At 39.3% G+C, this 25,951-nt stretch overlaps 1 pseudogene; it reads left to right on the top strand.

The window, feature by feature from the left end:
- Positions 1-21,259: 21,259 nt before the first annotated feature.
- LOC137940612 (beta-galactosidase 15-like) lies at positions 21,260-24,425 on the top strand (annotated as a pseudogene).
- The last annotated feature ends 1,526 nt before the right edge of the window (positions 24,426-25,951 follow it).

The raw sequence follows: 25,951 nt of genomic DNA, 5'->3' as shown, positions 1-25,951 counted from the left end.
ATTAGGATTATATTGGGGCTATTGATGGAACTCATATCAAAGCAAACATCCAACTTGAAGAACAACGAAGGTTCTGGAACAGAAAAGGCTATCTCTCACAAAATGTGATGGCAGCATGTACATTTGATATGCAATTCACTTATGTACTTGTTGGATGGGAGGGATCAGCAGCTGATTCCAGTGTATTGAAGGACGCATTGACTCGCCGAAATAGAATCTGTGTACCTGAAGGTAAATAATATATTGTTATGTAGTATTTTTTTTATTTTATCTTCAATTATCTTATGTGAAAAATATTTTGTATTGTAGGTAAATATTATCTAGTCGATGCTGGTAATGCAAATATGTCAAGATTTTTGGCTCCATATAGAGGAACTCCTTATCATCTACAAGAATTTGGAGACAACCTTCCTAGAAATGATAAAGAGCTATTCAACCGAAGGCACTCATCTTTGAGAAATACTATTGAACGAACTTTTGGTGCTTTAAAAGCTCGATTCCAAATGTTGAAAGTCGCTCCTCCCTTTTCTTATAAGATCCAGATGAAAATTGTAATAGCTTGTTGCATATTACACAATTATATACGTAAAGAGGATTACAATGATATGTTTGAATTGGAAGATGATGATTCCGATGATGAGGTAGGTGTAGGAGGTGATGAGGTCCGATTAGCAGGTGAAAATTTGGATGGAGTTAGCGATGATAGCGATGATCTTGGGGATGAAGGCAACCTATCAACAACAATGCGGAGGCGTCGTGCATTAGAATCCACTAGAGCTGCACAATTTCGAGATGCCATAGCAACTAGCATGTGGAGTGATTATTAGTGGTTGTACTTCATTGCATTTGAACATGTATGTTGTCGTTCGTATCTACTAAACTAGTAAGTTGATGATGTTAAATGCACAAACTCGTTGATAGAAATCATTTACTCTAATTATATTCGTTGTTGTCATTTTATACCTTTTTGTTTTAATTTTATTTATTAAGTATAATTATACTATATATTATGTTATTACAAAATAATTTATTTATTAATTATATTCATTTATGTTATTTTTAACTGTTTTATGTAATTTAAATAATTTATTCTACTCACACGTAAATAGTTTAATAATTAATAATAAACTGTAATCATTAATTGGTTTAATTATGCAATTGCTATAATTAATTAAACAATTATGTTTATTTATTATATTCCCTTATGTTATTTTTAAATTTTTATTAATTTTAAATAATTTATTCTAATCCCACGTAATTAGTATAATAATTTATAATAAACTGTAATCATTAATTGGTTTAATTATGCAATTTCTATAATTAATTAAACACTTAAGTTTATTTATTATATTCCCTTATGTTATTTTTTAATTTTTATTAATTTTAAATAATTTATTCTAGTCACACGTAATTAGTATGTTAATTTATATTGAATTTTAATCATTAATTGGTTAATTATCCAATTTATAAAATTAATTAAACCAATATTTTTATTTATTATATTCCCTTATGCTATTTTGTAATTTTTAATAATTTTATATAATATATTCTAGTCACGTAATTAGTATATTAATTTATCTTGAATTGTAATCATTAATTGGTTAATTATCCAATTGCTAAAATTAATTAAACCATTATTTTTATTTATTATATTCCCTTATACTATTTTGTAATTTTTAATAATTTTATATAATATATTCTAGTCACGTAATTAGTATATTAATTTATAATGAATTATAATGGTTAATTTTTTAATTATTCAATTGCTATAATTAATTAAACCATTAGGTTTATTTATTATATCCCCTGATGTTATTTTTTATTTTTTAAAAATTTAATATAATTTATTCATGTCACACGTGATTATTGTTTTAATTTATAATAAATTATAATCATTAATTGGTTTTACTATCCAATTGGTATCATTAATTAAACCATTATGTTTATTTATTATATTTTCTTATGTTATTTTTAACTTTTTTATTAATTTTATATAATTTATTGTAGTCACACGTAATTATTGTTTTAATTTATAATAAACTATAATCATTTATTTAGAAAAGGACACTGAAATCTGTTTTCCAAGCACTAACACTGGAATCTGTTTTCCAGCCACTCCAACTGGCCTGGACTAACACCCAAACATGAGTTGAAGTGGAAGCAATTCATCTCACTTCAATTCAATTTTCTACTTCATTTCCACTTCATTGTGGACTAACCCCCCCCCCCCCCCCCCCCCCCCCCCCCCCCCATGAAAACAGGATGACTCAAGCAAGCGATTCGGTGACTTGCTGGATGTTGGCTTTGCCAAACCATCGAAGAGAATTATTTTCCATCGTTAAAAAAACTAGGGAGGGGCTCATCCTCCTACCTTCTCACTTGTCATGGAAGGGGGACTAGCCCCTACATTGCCTGTTGATACTGGAGGTCGGGGCTCCTTCCCTGCTAAACAAAAAAGGGGGAGGAGAGGGGTGACCGCGCCCCCACCCGTCCTCTCTGTGAAGAACTATAGATAAAGGGAGAGGGGGGCGGCTACCCCTCTCTTCTCCTGGTTAGCTGCTATGGTGAAGGATTCCTCACCTTCCTTGCTCTTATACAGAGGATTTATACCAATTGTCGAACTAAATTAAAGGTGGGGGCTCTCACTCTCCCCTCCACCATGCAAAAGTTTCACACAAAGAAAAAGAGGGCAAAAGATGGCGCTAGGGGTGGGGCTGTGTCCCCTCCCTCTTCCCCAATATAATTTTCCTTTTTCTTTTTATAATAATAATAATAAATTGACATTATTCTGATGTCATCTAGGTCAATATGTTGTGGAGCCTAGGTTCAACCGGACCTTATCATCACTTCATGTGTCAATTTTATAACATTAAACATAGCCATACACAATTAGATGGTTGATATAGTTATCAAAATGCTAGGAGGCGTTTGATTTGCAGGAACCAATCTTAAGGCTGACTAATTTTACTAGATCATTTGAAGTACAAACTAATGCCATTAAAACACTTTCTAGTGAAAGGCTGCTTATCCTAGGCACAAAAGAGAGATTAGGCGTGTGACACCAAATAGAAAAGTTTTTTTTTAGTTATTCAAGTTTAGTGACCTCTTGGTGGCAAGTAGTTATGTAGAAAAAAAATCCACTACAACTTATTTGTACAACACATTACAAGATAATGGGCTCAAAATCTCTTAAGCACTACATTGGAAACAGTTCTAAACCCCCAAGAGACAAATAAAATGAGGGCAAGAGTGTCGTAAATTAGTCGAATGATCAAAGTATAGTGTAAGTGTTGATGGGTCACATTATGCCTTACTATTTGCATCATCATATACTAAATTACTTGCTATTTCTTCTTATACAACTTGATTTTGTTGAATAATGAATTACCCAAAAAGGGTATTTTAGTTTTTATTATGTTAGGAGTAGTCTGAAATATGTAACAAGGTAGAGGGACATAATCATTTTTGAATTTTTACTTAATTGAGTATTTAATCTGAATAAGGATTGAGTTTCTCACCATTTATCTATCTCTACCTTCCTCTTTGTATAATGTTTGATGAAGTTGGGCTTAGTTTGTGCCTTGTATATTGTACTCCATCTATGTTTACTCCTATTATTTGTATGTATACACTTGGACATGAAGAATAGACAAATGTTAAGAAAAATCATTGGTTGTTAAGGTTGGGTAAAATGCCTCCTTAGGGGCTATTCATTTTGGGATTAAACCTTTAGGCATGTTTTCATTCTTTTCACATGCGTCATCCTCCAAGTTTGAAATTTCCATCTTCATCTGCTGAAAGGTTTTCTAGGTTTGTTCTTCTTCTTTTTGTATCCACAACATATAGGTCAAGGATTAGTACGAACTGTTGATTGTTAGATTGTTTTGTGCCCCTTGCCTAACTAAGCTTTGAAGTGGTTGGATCAGAATTTGTTTGCATAAGCTGGTTGGTATGTTTTGAGAGGTGTTGTTATTATTGTGCTGATAGTATATGGTAATTTATTGTTAAGAAACATTAGTGACATATCTTATAATTATGTAGATGAGTAGCACTACTTGTAATTTTCTAGGACTTTAAGTCTTTTCTTTCACTTGTACTAAGGTTTCTAAGGGAGAGGCTCATCTCAACAAGCTTTCCTTGTGTGTGTCTGAAACCTTCTCTTTGAGCTCGAGTTCTCCTTCTAAGTTTTTCCCTTCTTTTCTCTTCTTCTCTTCTACCCTTCTACTCCTCTCTTACTGTAGCCTCATTTAGACATGAGGCCTAGAATCTAACAGGGTATTAGAGCAAAGATTAGGGTTTTAATAAGCTGCTCAAAAGTGAAACAAAGTTGAAGTTTTGAAGGCATTAAAGGGCTCGTCCTCATCAACTCTTAAGGGCAGAAAATTTCTTCAGCAGGTCTCTTCTTCAAATCAGGTTTCAAAGTCACCCGTTTTTATGTTTTGAATTATCAATAGTTCATAGTTATGCTCCCCTTGATGCCTTTCAAATTGAAATTCCAAGTTTCTCTAAAAAAATAATTTTTGAAGCCTATATGAAGGCTGAAATCAAAGTTTTTGAATTGTTGATCATATGGCTTCAAAAGTGTCTAATTGATACCATAGATTCCTATCCATGATCTAAAATATTGCTTTTTTGAATTCAGATCAGAATTGATAAATTTTTATGTGCATTTTATCAATTTTGAGTCATCAAACCCTAAGTTAGAGTTTCAAGTTCATGGTTGAATGGAAAATTATTATTTTTTAAAATTTTGGATCATCTGAGGATTTTGAATTGTTTATTGGTGTATTGTCCCTGATTTTTTTGCCTAATCTAGTTCGGCCATGCTTAAGTTAAACCAAAATTCATATTTTTTCAAAATTTTGGTACTCGTTGGGTATGAATATGTGCTGAAATTAATGTTGTTGAATTTATGGAAAAGAGAAATACTTCATTGATTTATTATAATCAGAGTACATGAATCTCTATTGATAATAGAGGAAGGTAGTAGAGTCTAATTACAATAAAATTGCCTTTGTCCCAATTACACCCAAAATTTAACACTTAAAGATAAGTCCCAACATAATTAAATAACTCAAAATAAATAGAAGATTAACATGACTAAAACACCTTTAAACTGAAACTCTTTTGTGGGTCCATATCTTATGGGCTTGGGCCCATCTTCCAATATTCGTAGGTATGTGGGCCTTCCTTGGCGTGTGGGTTTGAACCCATCTTTTGTGGATCCATATCTTATAGGCTTGGGCCCACCTTCTAATACTCTAAGATATGTGGGTCTTCCTTGGTCGTGTGGGCATGGGTCCATCTTCCAACACTTCCCTCGAGCTGGGGGTGAGAGAACATCATGAACCCCCAGCTTGATGCAAATGATGTATATAATCTTTTTGTATAAAATAGCAGTCCTCCATATCTTCCAACACTCCCCCTCACACTGGTGCTCTCGTTCATGAGGCCTAGCTGGCATAAGATAAGTGAGGGTAAAATAAAGCTGTATGACATTGCTCCATAATCTAGTCAAATAACTCATGCTAGATGTTCAACATACTCCTATCTTCAATAGGTAGTATCACTCCTATTAATGTAGGTAGTGGGTCTATACGCTATTCGGAAGTGTAATAATAAAAAAAAACTCCTCCATCACCGTATCCCTCCACAGGATGACGAATCTCGAGTAGTAGGAGTAACAAATGCCAATTCATGGGGGTATAACATAGAGTTAGTAATAAACTCTTCCATCACAGTGAAATAACATAGATGTCCTTACGAGTAGTAGATGTAGTAATAAGCTCCTCCGTCACGGTGATGTAACATATACTGAGGCCACCTCTTCTTCAATAATAATGTCTCATCCAAATAAACACAATAGTTGTAGCTAAAATGGGCTTGGTCCCATATAACACGAGCATCTTCCAACACATATAACACGAACCAAAATAATAAACCTTGTAAAAGGACCCACGAAATAATCCGATATAAAAATTTCTTCTTAGATGCACAAACTTCATTTGTGCTTCAACTTTCTTGAACATTTTGGTCTCATAAAACTTATCCACAACATATGGAATAAAATACCTCTTCCTTGTACTTCTTGTACTTCTCCCCCACAAGCTGGGAGGTTATGGCAATGATCCCAGCTTGAACCAAATATCATAGATATAGAAATAAACCCAAATAACATAGATGTAGTAATAAGCCCCAAACCAGGGAGAAGTGAGATATGTTCCTGATATAGCAACTCAAAAAGTGACGCAAAATAATTGGCTTTAATTCGAATTTTTCAATGCAACATGATACTAGCATGACCTTTGACTCTTCCAATGAAAGTATATCTTTAAATATAGATCAGATTGACATGTCATTTTATCCTTATGAAACTAGATTTAAATACCTTTCATAAAAGTATAAATTCTCTTCGTAAAATATAATTATCAAAAGATAAATAATTTGATAGATTTCGGTCTCTGTAATCTGGCCGAATGAAGTACTGTTTCTCCTTTTGCTAACATGACATTGACTCTTCCATGATAAATATCTCATTATAAAAAACTCAGATTGAGAATTGGTTGAATAGGTAAGAAAATATACTTACATATATTTATTTTGATATTTAATTCTTTATATAAAGTCTCGTTCTTGGTAGCATAAAATACCACAGAAGTTGAAACTTCCTGCTGCTGCTCGAACTTCTTTTGCAATTTGACCTTCTCTACTTCAAATATCAATTTCTTTTTGTAGATAATTCAGATAGAGAATTTTTTGAATAGGTAAGAAAATTGACTTACATATATTTCGTTTTATATATAATTCTCCATATAAAATCTCATTCTTGATAACATAAAATACCTCGGAATATGAAGCTTTTTATTGCTGCTCTAACCTCTTTTTTTTCCAATCTGAACTTCGCTGCTTCAAATATCAATTTCTCTTTTTAGATAACTCCAATTGGAAAAAAATAATTTTTCTTTGGAAATTAGACTCGAATATATTTCCGTCAACATATAATTTGTAATATGAAAAGCTCAGTATAGAGGTGAAAACATAAAATAAGTGTAGGGACTGAAAAAAAAAGATAAATACTGTTGGATGATAAGCTCAAGCCCACATGACCAAGGAAAGCCCATATATCTAAAATTATTATAAGATGTGCCACACAACCAAGGAAGGCCGACAAGATGGGCCCAAACTCATAAAAAGTAGGACCCACAATGATTACCATGAGCTGGCATCCTTATCACATTTGGTGGAAGATCAAGGACTCACAAAAGTATCTTATCTTATGGTCACGTCAAAGAAGAGTTTTTGTTTGAGTTATGTTTGTTTTTTTTATCTATATTGAGTTATTTAATTATGTTAGGACTTATCTTTAAGTGTTAGAGTTTGGGTGTAACTGGGACAAGGGTAGGGTTAGGTTCCCTTGCCATGGATCGTGTCACCCGACGTTCCCCTCTTGGTTCCAGTGTTGAAGATGAAGAAAGATGTGATTTAGTTTCTGAACGTCAACTGGTTGCTGGAGATTTCCAAGAGAGAAGGTGAGTGAGGAGAGTGGAGCTCCAAGGACGTGAATTCTATTTAGTTTACTGGAATTAGTCTACTGAACATGCTTGTTTGATTTCAAGTTTCGGTCCTCCTTATAAACCAAGGAAGAGACGCATACAAGTGGGCCAAGATTTGGCGAATTAACTTGACACAAAAATAAAAAAAGTACTCTATGACTTAACCTGAATTTAACAACAATTAAGTCCTATGTCTAGTCGTGACTCTCGATGCTATGGAGTCAATAACATCACTCCCCTTCGGGAGAAAGAGCTTGTCCTCAAGCTCAAAGTCTAGAAAGAGTTCCCTGAATTCATCCAACGGTTGCCAAGAGGCCTCCACTGGGTCCGTCTCTGCCCGATGGACGAGTAGTTCCCAACAATCATTAACTTTGCGAGCCTGGTGGAGGGAGAGGGGTGTGCAACAGTGGTGAATCGCCCTTGAACAGTTTTAACAGAGACACGTGGAATACATCATGAATATGGGCATCGGTCGGTACCTGGAGACGGTAGGCGACACTACCGATACCCTCCAATATCTGAAAGGGCCCAAAGTACTTGGGGGAGAGCTTGTGACGCTTAGATGCATGGAGGGACAATTGGCGGTACTTGTGAAGACGGAGCCATACATAATCGCCTGGGGCATAAGAGTGGTCACGGTGGGCTTTGTCATAAGAGTTCTTCATGCGAGACTGAGCCCGCAATAAGTTGTCGCGGATATGTGCCAGCATGCTGTCCCGTTCCATCAAAGCCTGGTCGATGGCAGCCACACGTGAAGAGCCAGCAAGGTAGGAGACCAGGAGAGGGGGAGGTCTACCATAAACCACTTGAAAGGGGGTCATCTTGAGGGCGGAGTGGTAGGAAGTGTTGTAGCAGAATTCGGCCCACGCAAGCCAGCGGACCCAAGTCTTCGGATTATTGCCCACAAAGCAGCACAAATATACCTCCAGTGTGCGGTTGACAACCTCTGTTTGCCCATCAGCCTAGGGGTGGTAAGCAGAAGAGAAAGCCAGTTTGGTGCCCTGTAGTAGAAAAATCTCCTTCCAAAAGGTGCTAGTAAAAAGAGCATCTCTGTCACTGGTGATGGTTTCCGGTAAGCCATGAAGGCGCACAATGTTGTCCATGAAAATTTGAGCTAAATGCACTGCTGTATATGGATGTGATAAAGCAAAGAAGTGGCCATACTTCGAGAAATAGTCCACCACGACCAGGATGGTAGACTTACCGGATGACTTTGGAAGACCCTCAATGAAGTCGGTTTTGTTGCGCTAACATACCTAGCATGCGGAGATGTAGTCAGCCACCATACTCTTCTTACCTTTCCAATAGAAGCCACGACTCAAGCGGAAGTAAGTGCGCTGCTGGCCTTCGTGAGTACCTTCGTGATAGGTGGAAATACTGGTGGGCAGTAAGGGCGATGTGGCAGCCAAATAAATGCGCTACTTGTATAGGAGGAGGCCGTCCTGAATGACCCAACTGTTGTCCAATTGCTGCTGTTCAATGCGCTGGTAGAGGGCGAGGAGGTCCGGGGTCTGCTGAATCTCATCCCGAATAGTGTCGAGCAGTAAGAAGCGGGGCTGACTGACGGCCAGGAGGTGGGGCTCTGGCGGCTTGCGGCGGGACAATGCATCGGCTCCTTTGTTGAGGTGACCCGATTTGAACTCTACCCAAAAGTTGAAGCTCATCAATTTACTAAGCCAGTGTTATTGAGGGGACATGGTAAGGCGCTGCTCCAGAAGGTACTTAAGGCTGCAGTGGTCGGTATGGATAAGGAAGTGGTGACCCTAGAGATATGACCTCCAATGCTGAATGACCTTGGCTAAACTGATAAGTTCACGCTCATAGACATCTAATTTGTGATGATGAAGGGCCAAGTGTCTGCTGAAATACGCAATGGGATGTCCTTGCTGCTGTAAAACTGCCCCAATGCCGCCCCCAGATGCGTCACATTCAATAACAAAAAGATCCTCAAAATTCGGAAGTTGAAGCACGGGAGCTGATGTTAACGCAAGCTTGAGTTGAGCAAATGAGGATGCTGCTGCCTCGGACCATGCGAACGCATTGTGTTTCAATAAGCAAGTCAGGGGTGCTGCTAGCTAACCGTAATCGTGGATGAACTTGTGGTAGTACCCCAGATAAACCCAAGAACACTTTTAACGCCGTTGCTAAATGTGGAGTAGGCCAGTCCACAATGGCTTGGATCTTCAAACTATCCACCTTGGCGCCAGCGACAGAAATAACATAGCCCAAATAACCTACCTCTGGAGCACCAAACGAGCATTTGAGTGCTTGAGAAAGAGATGGTGTTCACGTAAGAGTTGAAACACCGTGCGCATGTGCTGCATGTGGCTCTCCCAAGTGGCATTGTAGATCAAAATATCGTCAAAGAAAACAAGGACAAATTTTCATAAAAGGATCCGAAATACCTCGTTCATGAGGGCTTGGAAGGCGGGTAGACTTGGATCTGATGGTACCCGGAACGCAAATCCAGTTTGGTAAATAAGTTGGCACCGTGGAGCTCATCCAAGAGCTCATCCACCACAGGGATCGGAAATTTTTCCTTGACAGTGTGTGCATTCAACTCTCTGTAGTTGACACAAAAGAGCCAAGTCTGATCTTTCTTTTAGACTAACAACACCGGAGAAGCAAAAAGAGACCTACTGGATTGAATAAGGCCTTGTTCGAGCATTTGCTGGCATTGTCTCTCAATTTTGTCCTTTTGTAAGTGCGGATAGCGGTATGGCCGGACAACGACAAGCTCCGTACCCAATTTGAGACGTATACGATGGTCACAGGTCCTGATGGGAGGAAGTGACTGAGGCTCTATAAATAAGTCCCAAAACTCGGTAATGAGGGATTGTAAGGCACTGCTATCCGAGGTGGCTACTTGTAAGTGCTGGAGTGTGCAGCGGGCGGGAGCATGAGTGCCATGAAGAATGATGCTCGCTATCCAGAAGTGAAGGTCATCGTTAAGGATGTGAAATCCCATACAATCGGACCCAGTTGTTGAAGCCACTTGATACCCAAAACTAAGTCAAACCCGGCGAGAGGAATGACCAAGAAGTCTGCGACAAAGGGATGGCCTTCAATATCAAACCGGACTGCTGAACATACTCCAATACTGGTAAGTTTCTCCCCATTTGCCACTGAAACTGAGAGGCCAGAGTTGTGTTGCACTGATAAGCCCAATTGTTGTGTTGCGGTCTGGCTGAGAAAGTTATGGGTGCTGCCCGAATCAACCAAGGCAACTGCCATGAGATTTTGGATGTGGGCGTGGACCTGCATGGTGTTGGTGCTGTGCAAGCCAGTCATGGCGTGGAGGGAAAGGGCAGGTTCCTCCACTACTGGGTAGGGAGAGAGGAGGCATGTCCGTGCTGGGTAGTAGGGCGAGGGGAGGCTTTGTCCATCTTAACCACCAGAAGCTGGATAGTGTCGTTGAGGGAAAGAATTTGTTGTTGCTTGGAGTCAAGCTGGGCCTGCATTCCCACACGATTTCCCTCCACCAAATTTTGGATTTCAGCAAGGGAAGAGGAATCACCAACGGTGGTCTTGTCTGATACCACGTTGTAGGTTCCCTTGCCATGGATCATGTCACCCGACGTTCCCATCTTGGTTCCAGTGTTGAAGATGAAGAAAGAGGTGTTGTAGTTTCTGAACGTCAACTGGTTGCTGGTGATTTCCGAGAGAGAAGGTGAGTGAGGAGAGTGGAGATCCAAGGACATGAATTCTAATTAGTCTACTGGAATTAGTCTACTGAACTTGTTTGATTTCAAGTTTCCGTCCTTCTTATAAACCAAGGAAGGGATGCATACAAGTGGACCAAGATTTGGCCAATTAACTTGAGGCAAAAATTACAAAAGTACTCCATGACTTAACCTGAATTTAACAACAATTAAGTCCTATGCCTAGTCGTGACTCTCGATGCCATGGAGTCCATAACAGGTAGTTTTATTGTAACTGGACTCTACTACCTTCCTCTATTATAAATAAAAGTTTATGTACTCTTATTACAACAAGTTATTGATATCAATGAAGTATTTATCTTTTCCATAAACTCAACATGGTATCAGAGCAGGTTCTGTGAGTTGACTTGGTCAACTCACGGAGGTAATGCGATCCTTGTCTCTAAACCCTAAACCCTAAGTCTAGGTTTGTAGTTATTTTTTAGTTCCCATACCCATAGTTTTCTTTGCGTTTTTTACCTCTATAAGAAGTTTTTCATATTGAAAATTATATTTTGACGAAAAGATATTTGAGTCTAATTTCCAAAGAAAAATGATTTGTTCCAATCGGAGTTATATACAGAGATATGTCAATATTTGAATGAGCGAAGGTCAGATTTCAAAAAGGTTCGAGCAGCAGCAGCGATCTTCAGATTCCCAGGTATTTTTTGCTATCAAGAACTAGACTTTATGTAGATAAATATATATCAAACGAAATATCTGTAAGTCTATTCTTTTACATTTTCAACCAATTTTTTATCTGAGTTATCTACAAAGAGAAATCGATATTTGAATCAGCAAAGGGCAGATTTAGAAAGAGGTTCGAGCGGCAACAAAAAGCCTCAACTTCCGAGGTATTTTATGCTATCAAGAAAGAGACTTTATATGGAGAATCATATATCAAAAGAAAGATACGTAATTTTATTTTCTTACCTATTCAACCAATTCTTGGTATGATTTTTTTTATAAGGAGTTATTATTCTTGAAAGAGTTGATGGACATTCTGGAAAAAAAGCAGAAACAGTACTTAGTTCGGCTAGATGACAGAGACCGAAATCTATCAGATTATTTATCTTCTTATAATTATATTTTATGAAGAGAAGTTATACTTGAATGAAATTTATTTAAGTCTACTTTCATAATGAGAAAATTTCATTTTAATCTGATCTATATTTAAAGAAATATTCGCATTGGAAGAATCAAAGGTCATGCTGGTATTCTGTTACATTGAAAATCCGAATTTAAGCCGATTGTTTTGTGTCGCTTTTTGAGTTGATATATCAATAAAATATCTCACTTATCCCTGGTTTGAGGGCTTGTTTATACATCTCTATTATTTTGGCCTATTTCTACATCTATGATATTTGGCTCAAGCTGGGATCACTGCGATTACCTCCCTGCTTGAGGGAGAGAAGTAGAAGAAGGACAAGCAAGAGGTATTTTATTTAATATGTTGTGAATAGGTTTATGTGACCAAAATATTCAAGAAAGGGGGACCAAAAAAGATGAATCTTGTGCATCTAAGAAGAAATTTTTATATCGGATTATTTCATGGGTTCTTTTACAAAGTTTATTATTTGGTTCGTGTTATATGTGTTGGAAGATGACTGTGTTATATACAGCTGTTGCTATTATCTCTCTTTGGGGACATTATTATTGAAGAAGAGGTGGCCTCTAAGATGAAGTATATGAACTTCATCGTGAAACTAAGTCCTCCTCCTCGGAAAACTCAGAGAACATGTCGGACTCTTCAGGCACCTTCTCTGAATGAGTATCCGCATAAACGCAAAGCATGTAGCTTCTGGAAATTCTTATATCACGGTCATGCTTAAGCTACTCAGATATATCAAATTCCATATACACGCTCTCGTAGATACAGGAAGTTCATATTGCCTTGCCAGACAAAATCAACTTCCCACGGATCTATGGAAACCACTTGAAGTACCCCTTCAAGTAACAGTCGGCTCAGGAGAAAATATATCTCTTCCTGCAGAAGCCTGAAACATTCATCTCGACATTGGAGGTGAAAAGTTTATGATCCCAAAACTCATTAGTTTAGGACGAAACATAAACTCAGGACCAAATTTAGTCCTAGGAAATGAATGGCTCATGTTTCATGCCCCTGTAGAACAAACACCAGCCTACTATAAATTTTGATCTCGCACTCGACGCGAAATTGATAATTCTGCTGTATTTGTATATGCAGTAAAACCCTCTGAAGCCTATGCCATTTCTGGCAATGGAAATATTCTCCATCAGGTCTACAAAAAACGCAGCAAGCGTGGTGATGAGATTCCTCCCTTAGAAACTCCACTCCTCGCTGAATCCTACGAAACCGAAGTTCAACAGCTTCTAGAATCCAATTGTTCTGAGAAACCTTTAGAATGGTGGAATAAAAAAAAACATATGCCGACCTCGAACTTCTTGATCCTGAAAAAGAAATCCGAGAGACCCAAAAAACCCCGTAATGCAGAAAAATATTGTGGCTGCGGCCACTTGTGAATAACTCAAAAATTCTTGGGATCCACTGTAACCCCCTCATGTGAGATAATGTGTCCCAGATACCCCCATGTGAAGCCACAAAAGAACACTTGGAATGTTTCAAATAGAGTTGATGTGCTCGTAACAAGTCGAAAACAATCCTTAAGTGTGCCAAGTGCTCTTCAACCGACTTGCTATATATAAGAATATCATCGAAAAACACAAGATTGAATTTTCGAAGATAGGGGTTAAATACCTCGTTCATCAAAGCTTAAAAAGTGGAGGGTACATTGGATAACCCGAACGGCATGACGACGAACTCAAAGTGGCCATGGTGTGTGTGAAACATCGTCGTCTCAATATCAGAGGGGTGCATCCGGACCTGATGGTATCCCGAGAGGAGGTCGAGTTTAGTGAATAACCACGATCCATGTAATTCATCCAGGAGCTCATCCACTACCAGAATCAGAAATTTGTCTTTTACTGCTTGCACGTTCAACTCTCGATAATCCATGCAGAACCTCCATGTCCCATCATGTTTCTTCACAAGTAAGATGGGTGAAGAGAACGGGGAGTGACTGGGATGAATAAGACCCTGTTTCAACATCTCCTGGCACTAACGCTCTATCTCATCCTTCTGAAGGTGCGGGTAACGGTATGGTTGCATGACCACTACCTCAAATCCTGGTTTCAGACAGATCCTGTGGTCACAATGCCTCAGGGGAGACAAACCCGACGACTCCTAGAAGAGGTCAGAGAACTCCTCAACCAGACCATCACTAGTACTGTCAGGTTGTTCCTGTGTCTGCAAAGTGTGCATGCAGTGGGCCCTGTCCACCTGACAGCCCTATAAGAGCACCCGACTCCCGGCCAAATCAAAGCTCATGGTTAAAGCCGAAAAGTCCCATAGAATGGGCCCCAACGTTTGTAACCATTTAATGCCTAATACCATATCAAATCCCGCCAAGGGAATAACAAAAAATTCAGCATTAAACGAAATAGAGCCAATGGAAAAAGTTACTGCCTTACTAATCCCATAGCTAGGGACCTTCTCGCCATTGGCCATTGAGACGGTGGTTGTCGGATGAGTGTGTATCTAGAGCTGGAGATGTTGTGCGGTTGCCTAACTCAAAAAATTATGTGTACTCCCCGAGTTGACTAGTCCTACCAATTCTCGATCGATGACATAAGCTCGGACTTGCATTGTATTAGGCGATTTCTGCCCAGTAATAGCATACAAGGATATCTCTGGTGGTTCATCCTCGATAATATCCTCTCGATCCTCTGGATCCTATGAATCTTCCACCCCAAGCCAAAACAAACGTTTACATTGGTGCCCTACCCGATACTGCTCATCGCAGTTATAACATAAATTTTTGGACCGCCTTTCTGCCATCTCCTCACTCGTTAACTTTTTTATAAAGTTCAGTAGGGGATCACCAGGGAGAGATCGGCTACCCGAGTCGTAGTTGGAGTGTGTCTGGATGGGGCTACTGGAGATGCTCCCTGAGATGAAGTATAGCGGCGCCCTTGCCATGTGGAGAAAGTGTTCCTCTCACCCGACCAACCCGGCTTACATTGCTACAACTGTTGTCGTTGTTCCATTGCTCGGGCCATATTCATTGCATGAGCTAAATCCGTAGGCATAAGGAGTTCTACATCTAGCCGTAGATACTCAATGAGACCTGCTGTGAATAGGGAGACCTGTTGGTCAACCAATACCCTCTCACCAGCATGAGCCAATTTTTCCTGGAATAGTTTTTAATATTGTTCCACTGAACCAGTTTGTCGCAATAGGACTAACTTCCCCAGGGGGTTACTGTTGGCGGGAGGGCCAAATCTAACTGTGCATAGATTTTTAAATTCTCCCCAAGTCATCCCTGGTCTCTCTTTATCGAATTGAGTAACCCATAACATGGCTTCATCTGTCATATGGAAAGAGGCTAGTTGCACCTTATCCCATTCAGTAGTCCCTTGGTTAAAAAAAAAAAAAAAATTTACATCTATGCAACCAAATTAAGGGATCAACTGAACCATCGAAAGAGGGAAACTCTAACTTGGTGTACCTTGGAACTGTGCCTCCATGCTGGGGTCCTTGGACAGCAGTGCGCCCAGGCTCTTCTATGATATGGTTGAGCAACCTCTCTCACCTCTGGACTCTGATGTCTTTCTACCATCAACTCCGTTAGCATGCTGATGACTCGACTCATCTCTTCTTCCAAACCACAAACCTTCCCCAACACTGGTTGTGTTGTTTCAAGGCTATCTTCTATCTTTTGTATCCTAATTTGGATTTCTTCATTGCTGAGAGTATCCCCCATGTTACCCGGCTCTGATACCAAGTTGTTACAGTCCCAGGTCATGGATCGAGTAACACGGCGTGGGATTTGTGAATCCAACACTGGTACTAAGTTGTTGGACTCTGTAAGGAGGGTTAAAGATCCCTTCTTAGGCAAATCTTTCACCAGTGATCAGTCTCCCTTTTTATGAAATCACTCTAGTACTAAATTTATAGGTAGAATGGAAATAATTCAGGTGGAGAGATAATGGAAGAAATACCTTTTTCTTGCTCACGTAAATCAGGGTTTCAACCCTGATTTGGTGAAGCTATTGCTAGGATTGAAGGCCTAACTTAGGGAGCAGCCTTGGCTCACGTTGATGGTTGTTCTTGCTCTGTTTTCGTGATGATTCCCCAACAAGAGGAGTTGCCCTAGTCCTTCACGTGGAAGAACCAAAAACTCTTCCCTTTTTTACTCGTCAATAGGGATTGAACCCCTACTTGTTGTTGACGCTGAGGAGGAGGGAAGACCCTCTCTTTGGGCTCGGAAAAGGGGCGGGAAGCTCCTCTTCCAATTATGGATGATGGTGGATGAAAATGGATGAAGATGGATGGCAATGGAGGGTGAAGGATACGTTGGATTTTTGGAGTAAACCCTAAACTCGGGATCAAGAGGTGATCTCAACTTGTTTACACTAGGTTATTCTAAAATCTCAAAGCTTATCTATTTCATTCATTCCTTTCCCTCAAATAGATCACGTCAAGGATTTTTAGGATTAGGGTTACAATAATTCCCCATAATGCCCCTACATATAAAAGTAATTAGAAATAACTCCTACTTAAAACAATATAAAAAATAAATCCTACTCAAAGTAATATAAGAAATAAATCCTATTGAGTGAGTTGTTGTTGCCTCCTTCGTTGTGTGACTCAGTGTGCTATTGAGTCCACAACAGGTTCATATCATTTCACTTTTTCATAAATTCAAAAAACTGACTGACCTCTCTAGGGTATTATGGTAATCTTAAGTAAGTCACTTTTACCACTCATATCGACAAAATCTTCACCCATCACTAATGAATATTCAATGCACTGTATCAACCAACCAATAATAGAGGAAAGGAAACTAGTGAAGCCAAACCGAGTCAATTTACAATTCACCATAGGCCAAACCAAACCAAAGCCTTAATCATGCATGTAACCGAGGAGATTATTAATCCACGTTCTACTCCAAATCAGTTAAGATTGATTCCAAAGCGTCCTAGATTAATAAATAACTATAAATAGAAGTAAAATCTCAAGGGATCTTGCACAACTTAGAGGATCCTCTTAAAGAAGGAAAATTTCCTTCTATGTCACTTGCTCCAACTATGAAGATAAGATCTCAATCTTTGACTTCCTTCTTTACTAAATGGGTTAGGAAAGAAATTCTAGAGAATATTCTATTATAAGATTCCTTTACATAGATAAATCACAAAACTTTCTTTTTTTCAACCTTCCATTTTTTTCAAGCACTAGAAGAAAAAACTTTCCTTCTATGCAAAGTGCGCCAGCTTTGTGATTTAAATCATAGCTTGATCTTACCTTTTCTCCTTGATTTATTTGTGTAAGATAACCCAAAGGATAACACCACCAATGGAAGATAAAAAATCATGCTAAAAAGACCATCGCCTTTTTAAAACAAATATCCTCCTCTTGAAAACCAGAAAATCAGCCTTCACCGAGCTATTTAGAGAGTAAAACATACAAAGGGCAACATAAACCACTTGAACGAATTTAATCATGCTTTGATCATGATAATCCACATATAAAGTAAGAGGGCAAGAAAAACGTCATCTAAAATATATTTTTCTAAGAGAGAAATGTTAGGAATTAGACGCCCTAATTCCAAACTAGCGAGAGTAATAATAATAATCATGGAAGAAAGAAAAGAAAGCAACAAAAAAACACAAAAAGATTTATACATGTTTACCTCAAGGTGAGACTACGTCTTGTCTTCCACCGTTGTAGTAATTCGCTTTAAAGATAAATAGTTTACAAGAGAAATCGCACACACTTACAAGTGTTGTTTTTTATCTAACCTCTTTTGGCCGCAACTGATGCTCCTCTAATGATAAAAACCCTAATAGCAGTGCATCTCAATGATAAAGAGAGATTTAGGGTAACCGTGATACAAGAGTAAAATTTCCAAACTGTCCTTAATGAAACAACAGTTAATATATCGTAGATCGGGTGTGGGCTCCGCCCCATACCCTCGGATGGGGGGCTTCCTGCCCCCCTTCCAACCCCCACAACAACCTTACTTCGAAGGTCAATTTGCATACTGAATCAGCATAGGGGGTTGATTTGGCTCCACAATTTAACAAGAAAAATCGAACTTATGATAATCCAACATAAGCTTAAATCGAGCATTCTCTTGCATGAAAAAAAATCGAGCACAAGACATCATCATGAATGAGATGAAAATTTTATCTTTTATCCATAGGAGAGAAAATCAGTAAACCTCTTTCTGAGGTCAAGACATTATCAAAATCATCTCATGTAAGGTAGGAAAAACACAAGACACTTATCTTGCTTGCCGAGCCTTTGTTTCACCAACAACAATACATGAAGCTTGATAAAAACTTAATCACCACCTTAATGTCAAGATCCTAAACCTAGTGCTTTGATACCATGTTGGATTTAGGATCACATGACAAGGTCCTCAAGTAGAGGATGAGAAAGAGGAGAGGAAGAAGAAGAGGAGAAGAAGAAAGAGAGGAAGAAGGAAGAGAAGAGAAGAGAGAGAGAGAGAGAGGGATGACTAAGGAGAGGAGAAAGGGAGGGACTTTTAGAGAAGTCTAAGGAAGAATTTGAGAGAGATGAGGGGAGACTTGATGATCTACCCCTTGCCTTGAGCTTCTATTTATAGTTTATGAAGAAACGTTACACTAACTACAATGCCTTTAGGGTTACAAGCTTTTGAAAGGAAAAGACATAAATAAACATTCATCATCTTCTTTAATTACACCCTTGAGCCATTTTTATGAGAAGAGCACTTAATTACTATTTGTTCCACCTCCATGACGTGGGTAAGGTTATTACCTTAATGCCACTTGAGTTGTCTTCCAACACTTGCAAAGTTGATCTTATGTACTTGGCTCTTCCCATGAACAACGATATATTGATTCTGGAGACAATAAATGTGTTGAGTCATCTATGAAAATGAGATAGCCTAGGGAAATTCAAAGCCATGTATCTTCGGCACCTTGTGGTGGTAGTACCTACAATTGCAGCTGGTTTTTCCGGATTATAGCTCTTGTGGGTAAGCTTCTCCAGCTTTTCCTACACATTTTCAGCAGCCTTCTCTTCCTCCCTTAAGATGTTTCCTCTGGAGAGCCTCCGAGAATAAATTTTTTTTGGATCAGCCAGAAATAAAACCACTTGTGTTTTTGGATCGGCTATATGAGACATACGTTTACAACATTTGTATAACGGTTGGATTTCTAGTTGTTTTCACTCACTGCAGGATCCTTACCTTTGCGATGACTGAACAGAGAAGAGTTGCAACAGAAGTCTTCCTCTGCATTGCCATTTTTGGACATCCATCTATCATGCAAAAATATCGCTGGATTAAAGCTCACTCTCATGCAGCTAGCCATCCCCGTATCATAACTTGGTTAGCATGTCTTATTCTTCTGGCATATCATGATATCCGTTTCGTTTAAGAAGATTACATAAAGTAGCTACTTGATTACAGAAATCGGATTCAATGAGATTTATTCCTAGAAGATCCAACTGAAATCGGATACAACAACTATTTTTTTAATCTTAGAAAGTCATCTTGAGCCTCAGCTGGTTGATTGCCTAATGATATCACGTCAATCTCAGCAGATTTCAAATTTTCCGTGACTCGGTACATTGTTGTACTCCTGGATTCTAGCGAGTCAAGAGTAATTCAGAGAGTGTAGATCTATCTCTGTGAGTCAACCAACTGGTGGACGTGTTCTGCTTCATCTAGCTCGATATTGCTCTCAAATCTTTTCTCTCATCTAGACTCATATCTTGGTGTCATTTGCTGGCCGTCAGAAGTCATATTGCTATCATCTTGCTCCTTGCTGGCATAATTCCCATAATTTTTTATATTTCTCTCATGCGTATTTGCCGCTGCTGATTACTTGAAATTTTTTCCATCTCAATCTAGTAATACGTATAAAGTACTGGAAGTTTATCTTCAGAAGTTTATACGTTGATTTATCACCTCATCTTTGGATCAAAGATGCATCTTCGGCTGACTGCGATCTTTGGAAGTTTATCTTTTCCGAAGATCTCGTCTTCATATTAATTCAAGTTTACTAATCATGTTATGGTCTTATTGCTATCTTCGGAAGATCTTACTGATATTAATCTAAGTTTCTTTAAGGAAGTTATAGCGATATTGATCTGGCTTACTACCATTATTCAAAGTTACTGCATATAACTGAGCTATCGGGTTTATCTCTGTTTTCGAACCAACGACCTAAGAGATATTGTTCCGCCAACGACCGGAGAATCATACTGATATTGTTTTGCTTGGGTTAACTAGGGTCAACTTGGACTAGGTCAATTCAGACTCTCAAGTTAGCTTGACTCAACCATCTCAACCCATTCTCTTGACTCAACGTGACTCATTTTTTACTCTAATTAAATCAGGTTATTGACTTGACTATATTGGTCTAAAATTGACTCGGTGTAACTCAATCTCTTAACTTTGGCTCACTCACTCTTGACTTGGTCCCTTGACTTTGACTTAATTATTATCTTAGATTATCATAAGTGTTATGCACGCAATAACATTATTATTTTAGTTGTTTTATTTAATTTAATTTATTTTATTTCAGTTTTAGGTCACAGGGGTATTTTTGGAATTATTTATTAATAGGGATATTTTTGGAATATTTTATTCATAGGGATATTTATGTAATATTTTATTAAACCCTAACAGGGTGAACCCTATTTAAGGGGTAAGAGTAATGAGAAAAGGAAGCATTGAAGTATTAAGAATTAGGTTAAATCTAGCGTAAAGAGGCTTAGAGTTCTCCTCAACGAGCTCTAGGGTTATCAAGCTTCCCTTAGGCTTGATCTTCATTTTTGTCTTCCCCATGTCTTCCTATTATCCCTACGGTAATGCTTGGAAAACCCGTAACCCGTGGCAGACCCCAGATCCTCCCAAAGAATCCACGTGTCAAATCCGGGACCGTAACAACTGGTATCAGAGCGGGAACACAATGGGTTATTCTCTATGCCAAAAAGAAATTATTATTCTGGACGACGTACGCGATTCAATGGAAAAGGCATGCAAAGAACTGGGAGAAATTCGAGCATGGTATGAATATTCTATTGAACATTCGGCAAAGGAGCCACGTGCTCCTGCAGAAAAGGTCATACGACCTGAAATATCCGAGCAAGGCATACGCACACAAGGGAAAGCGGCAGAAGTTGTCTCGTTAGATAAATTAATTTTTTTTTTATGTTTACCAGTCGAAATCCCTGCAGAAGATTTGGGGAAATCGGTGACGGAGGGGATTGCTGCCAAAACCCCGTCGGTAAGGGTTGATTTGGGTTCAACCTCAAAAAATCACTCCTCCTGCCCAGCGGAATGTCTTCCAAAATAGCAGGCGGAAAATCCCGCTCTGCCTCTATCTCGACGAATCAGTTCATTCGACCCTCCACTATCTCAGAAAATATACAAGCAGTGAAGCCACCAAGGGCTGCTACTCATCACCGGAAACGGAGGAAGAGGCGTCGTCGGAAACATTTCCTGTGGGATGTGACTTCCAGCCACAACCTCCCACTCGCAATCCACTTCTCGGCAGACCATAGCATACCCAAGTTCCAAATTGAGGGGGGTAAGTGTCTCTGATTTTTTTTTTTGAGGGGCTTTGTTTTTTTTGTGGATGAGCACAATACTTGTGCGAATGTGAGTTGTCCAATTGACGTTGTGGGGTTTCAAATTCTGGATCCTGTGTATGCTGTTCGGCCACAAAATTTTTGTTGGAGGTTGTTTTCTTTCTATACGGCTGAGACCAGCAGCCTTGCGCCTCTTTCAATTTCTGTTGCAAGTAGGGATGCAAGACCTGTTTCATCTTCTTTGCTGAAGGGAGATAGAATTCTTTTGGGTAGTCAATTTGACAACGGGATGCTGACATTTTGTTTGTGGAGGAATTATATCCATTTTGCTGGGACGAATTATTTAGTTGTGGATATACACTACATCAGAGTGGCTATTTTTGGTCATTGTTCCAGCAGTAACAGTCCCTTTAAAACTATTGTGTTAATTTTTTTGGATGCATTGTATGATGCTCATCCACTGTTAGTCAAAATTATTTAACCAGTGCCTGTTGGTGATAAACTATTGTTGGGTATCTAGAGCAGGGTTGAGATAATTCTGTGGATGAATTGTTTTTCTATTGATGGGACCAGCAGTAGTGAGTTTGTTCTGGATCTCCTTGACAATGTTGGGCTTAATTCTTGGCTGCAGCAAATGCCTGGTATGGTGCTTAGAACAGACAATGTGATGTTCAAGAACGAAATGCAAAACTTCACCACTTTGATAGTGGACATGGTGAAGCAGGAACAGCTGTTCGTTTCACAAGGAGGTCCCATCATTCTCGATCAGATTGAGAACAAATACAGAAACGTTCAGACATACTACGGAGAAACTGGGAAGAAGTATCTTCAGTGGTGTGCATCCATGGCTAACTCATTCGATATAGGCATCCCATGGATTATGTGCCAGCAAGCAGATGCTGCTGTTCCAATGATCAACACTTGCAATGGATGGTATTGTGACAACTTCACTCCGAAGATGTGGACTGAGAAGTGGACTGGCTGGTTCAAGGATTGGGGAGAGCATGACCCACACAGGAGGGCAGCAGATGTGGTCTTTGTTGTGGCAAGGTTCTTCCAAACTGGTGGAGTCTTCCAAAACTATTACATGTACCATGGTGGCACAAACTTTGGACGAACAGCAGGAGGTCCATATATCTCCACATCCTATGACTATGGTGCACCCCTTGATGAATACGGTCACTTGAATCAGCCTATATGGGCCACTTGAAGCCACTTCATGCAGTCATTCCGTCCAGGGAGAGAGTTCTCACTCACGGTGATAATGTAACCACTGACATGGGCAATGGAGTTGCTGCCACTGTGTCCACTGAAGAAGGTTCTTTTGTGGCTTTCTTGTGCAATGTGAACATGACAATTGATGCCACCATCACTGTCCATGGAAACCAATACTTGGTACCTGCATGGTCTGTTAGCATTTTGCACGATTGCTTCGCAGAAGTATACAACACAGCAAAGGTAAGCACTCTGACTTCAGTAAAGGTCAAGCAGCCTCACATGGCAACGGATCAGCTTGAGCAATTGAGGTGGGTGTGGAGACCTGAACGTCTAGCTGAGGTTCTTAAAGGCTGGGCTGGCCATGATTCTTTCACAGCCTCTCGTCTCATTGACCAAATCAGAGTCACCGGCGATGCCAGTGCCTATTTGTGGTACATGAATCCTGTGCAGAGTGATAAGAGCAATCCATTCTTCAACAACGTAGTGACACTAAGGGTGACCTCCAGTGGACATGTCTTGCATGCATTCTTCAATGGAAAAATTGTTGGTTCTCAGTATGGACTTGCGTATGGAAAATACGATTTTTTTGTCAAGGCCCCAAATGTTAGTGCTGGGAATGGCATGTCAGGAGGTGAGCTTGGAAGAATTCCTGCACGGGCAAGGAAGGAGATACGTCTGAAGGGTTCTTTTGAAAATGTTGCTGCAACTCCCATGGAAGTTTCTCCAGCAATATCTGCAAAGAAGAGTAAGAGGGAGGCAGAGGCAGCAGTTGAGAAACAGGTTACTGCAAAAAAGCATAAACGAGAAGTAGAGGCTGCAATTCAGGTGCAGAAGGGTAGCAAGAAAGGAAAACCTGTTTTTGAAGTTGTGCCTAAAATGAAGCAAGAGACAAGCATCTTAGAGGATAGTTTGTCTGAATCCGAAGAAGAGGAGGTTGTTGATAAAGCTGGTATTCTTTCAAAGAAACCATCCTCTGTTGTCTCCACAAATGGATCTGCTGGAAACTTGAAGAACACAAAACCAGCAAGCAGCTCTGAATCTACGAGTGATTCTGGTGATGATGAAGTCCTGCATCTAAGATTAGTAAGCCAGCAGCTAAGGCTACGGGGTCTGTTACTGTTCCTGGTGCAGCAACTGGAGGGGGTCAGTGCTGCTGAGGGGGCTGGTCATGATGTTGTTGCTGCAATGTTGGCAATGGGTAGGAAGTGCAACTTTGCCAATGGGGGCGGGGGCCGCCGTGAGGGGCTCTTTCACACCAGTCTAGGACTGAGGGAGGGCAGCGTTGCTGTTGGGCGAGATGTAGCGACATTCGGCACATTTTCCTAAAAAAAAAAAAAATCTTTCTCTGTGTGGATGCTCCAGTTTTTTGGCATCCAGAGGGCAACCATAGCGATCGCGGATACTACTTGGGCACAGGTGGAGACGTCGGCATACAGACCCTTCTTCTGAGCTTGAGGACAAGCTCGTTCTTCTAGGGGGTGTAATGTTATTCACGCAATAATATTATTATTTTATTTTTTTATTTAATTTACTTTATTTTATTTCAGTTTTAGGTCACAAGGGTATTTTTGGAATTATTTATTAATAGGGATATTTTTGGAATATTTTATTCATAGGGATATTTATGTAATATTTTATTAAACCCTAACAGGGTGAACCCTATTTAAGGGGTAAGAGTAATGAGAAAAGGAAGCATTGAAGAATTAAGAATTAGGTTAAATCTAGCGTAAAGAGGCTTAGAGTTCTCTTCAACGAGCTCTAGGGTTATCAAGCTTCCCTTAGGCTTGATTTTCGTTTTTGTCTTCCCCATGTCTTCCTATTATCCCTACGGTAATGCCTGGAAGACCCGTAACCCGTGCAGACCCCAGATCCTCCCAAAGAATCCACGTGTCAGATCCGGGACCGTAACAATAAGCTTATTACTTGGTGTTCAACTTGCTTATTCAAGGATGGTCTCGCTACAAATCATGTCATATGTCCTTATTACTCTTAAAGACATTCATTATTTACTGGTTATATGCAACTATATAATTGCATATTTGGTACATGTTGGGCATTGGCTCATTCCCGCAACTGCTATTGTATCTCTTTGAGTGATACATTATAATTGAAGAGGAACTCCTCGGGTGCTTGCCTTGGGTTCATTATTTGCGATTGTTGTCGGCATTGGTTCATATAATGAATAATTGGAATTACTTAAAATAAAGCACATGATTGTTGAGTTGTGGAGCGTAATTAATGCCTTACACTGAGTTGGTCACGGATCGACAATGTATTCACGGTTGTTTCATTAAGGGTAGTATTACAATTTTACTCTTGTATAGCAATTGCCCTAGTTTTCTCTTTATAATTGAGGGGCACCGCTATTAGGGTTTAATCATCATAATCCGAGAAGCAAGTCGAGCAGCCTGAGAGGTTAGAGAGAAACACCTGTAAATGTGCGATTTCTCTTGTACAGTATTTCATCTTCATAGTAGATTACTGCAGTGGTGGAAGACAAGACGTAGTCTCACCTTGAGTGAAGCTATATAAATCTTGTTGTGCTTTTCCGTGCTTATTTTTCACTTCTTTCGTATTTATTATTATTGCTCTCATTAGTTTGGAATTAGGGCATCTAATTCCTAACAAGTGGTATCAGAGTTTTGGTTCGTGATTGAGAACAATGGCTAGTGAAGAAGGATTTGCACTAAGAGCAGTTGAATGTAAAAACAACCTTTCTTCATGGTGATTTGGAGGAAAAAATTTACATGTTGCAGCCACAGGGTCTCAAGCACAAAGAAAGTAAAAAATGGTGTGAAAAATTCAAAAGAGCTTGTATGGTCTTAAACAAGCTCCAAGACAGTGGTGTGACA

This window comes from Aristolochia californica, unplaced genomic scaffold (genome assembly GCF_029961685.1).
Source record: "Aristolochia californica isolate CCGP_79_NKW_82.1479 unplaced genomic scaffold, dmAriCali1.0.hap1 SCAF_9, whole genome shotgun sequence".
Lineage (NCBI taxonomy): Eukaryota > Viridiplantae > Streptophyta > Magnoliopsida > Piperales > Aristolochiaceae > Aristolochia > Aristolochia californica.
The sequence above is the reverse complement of the archived record's forward strand: the minus strand, read 5'-3'. Positions and strand labels throughout refer to the sequence as shown.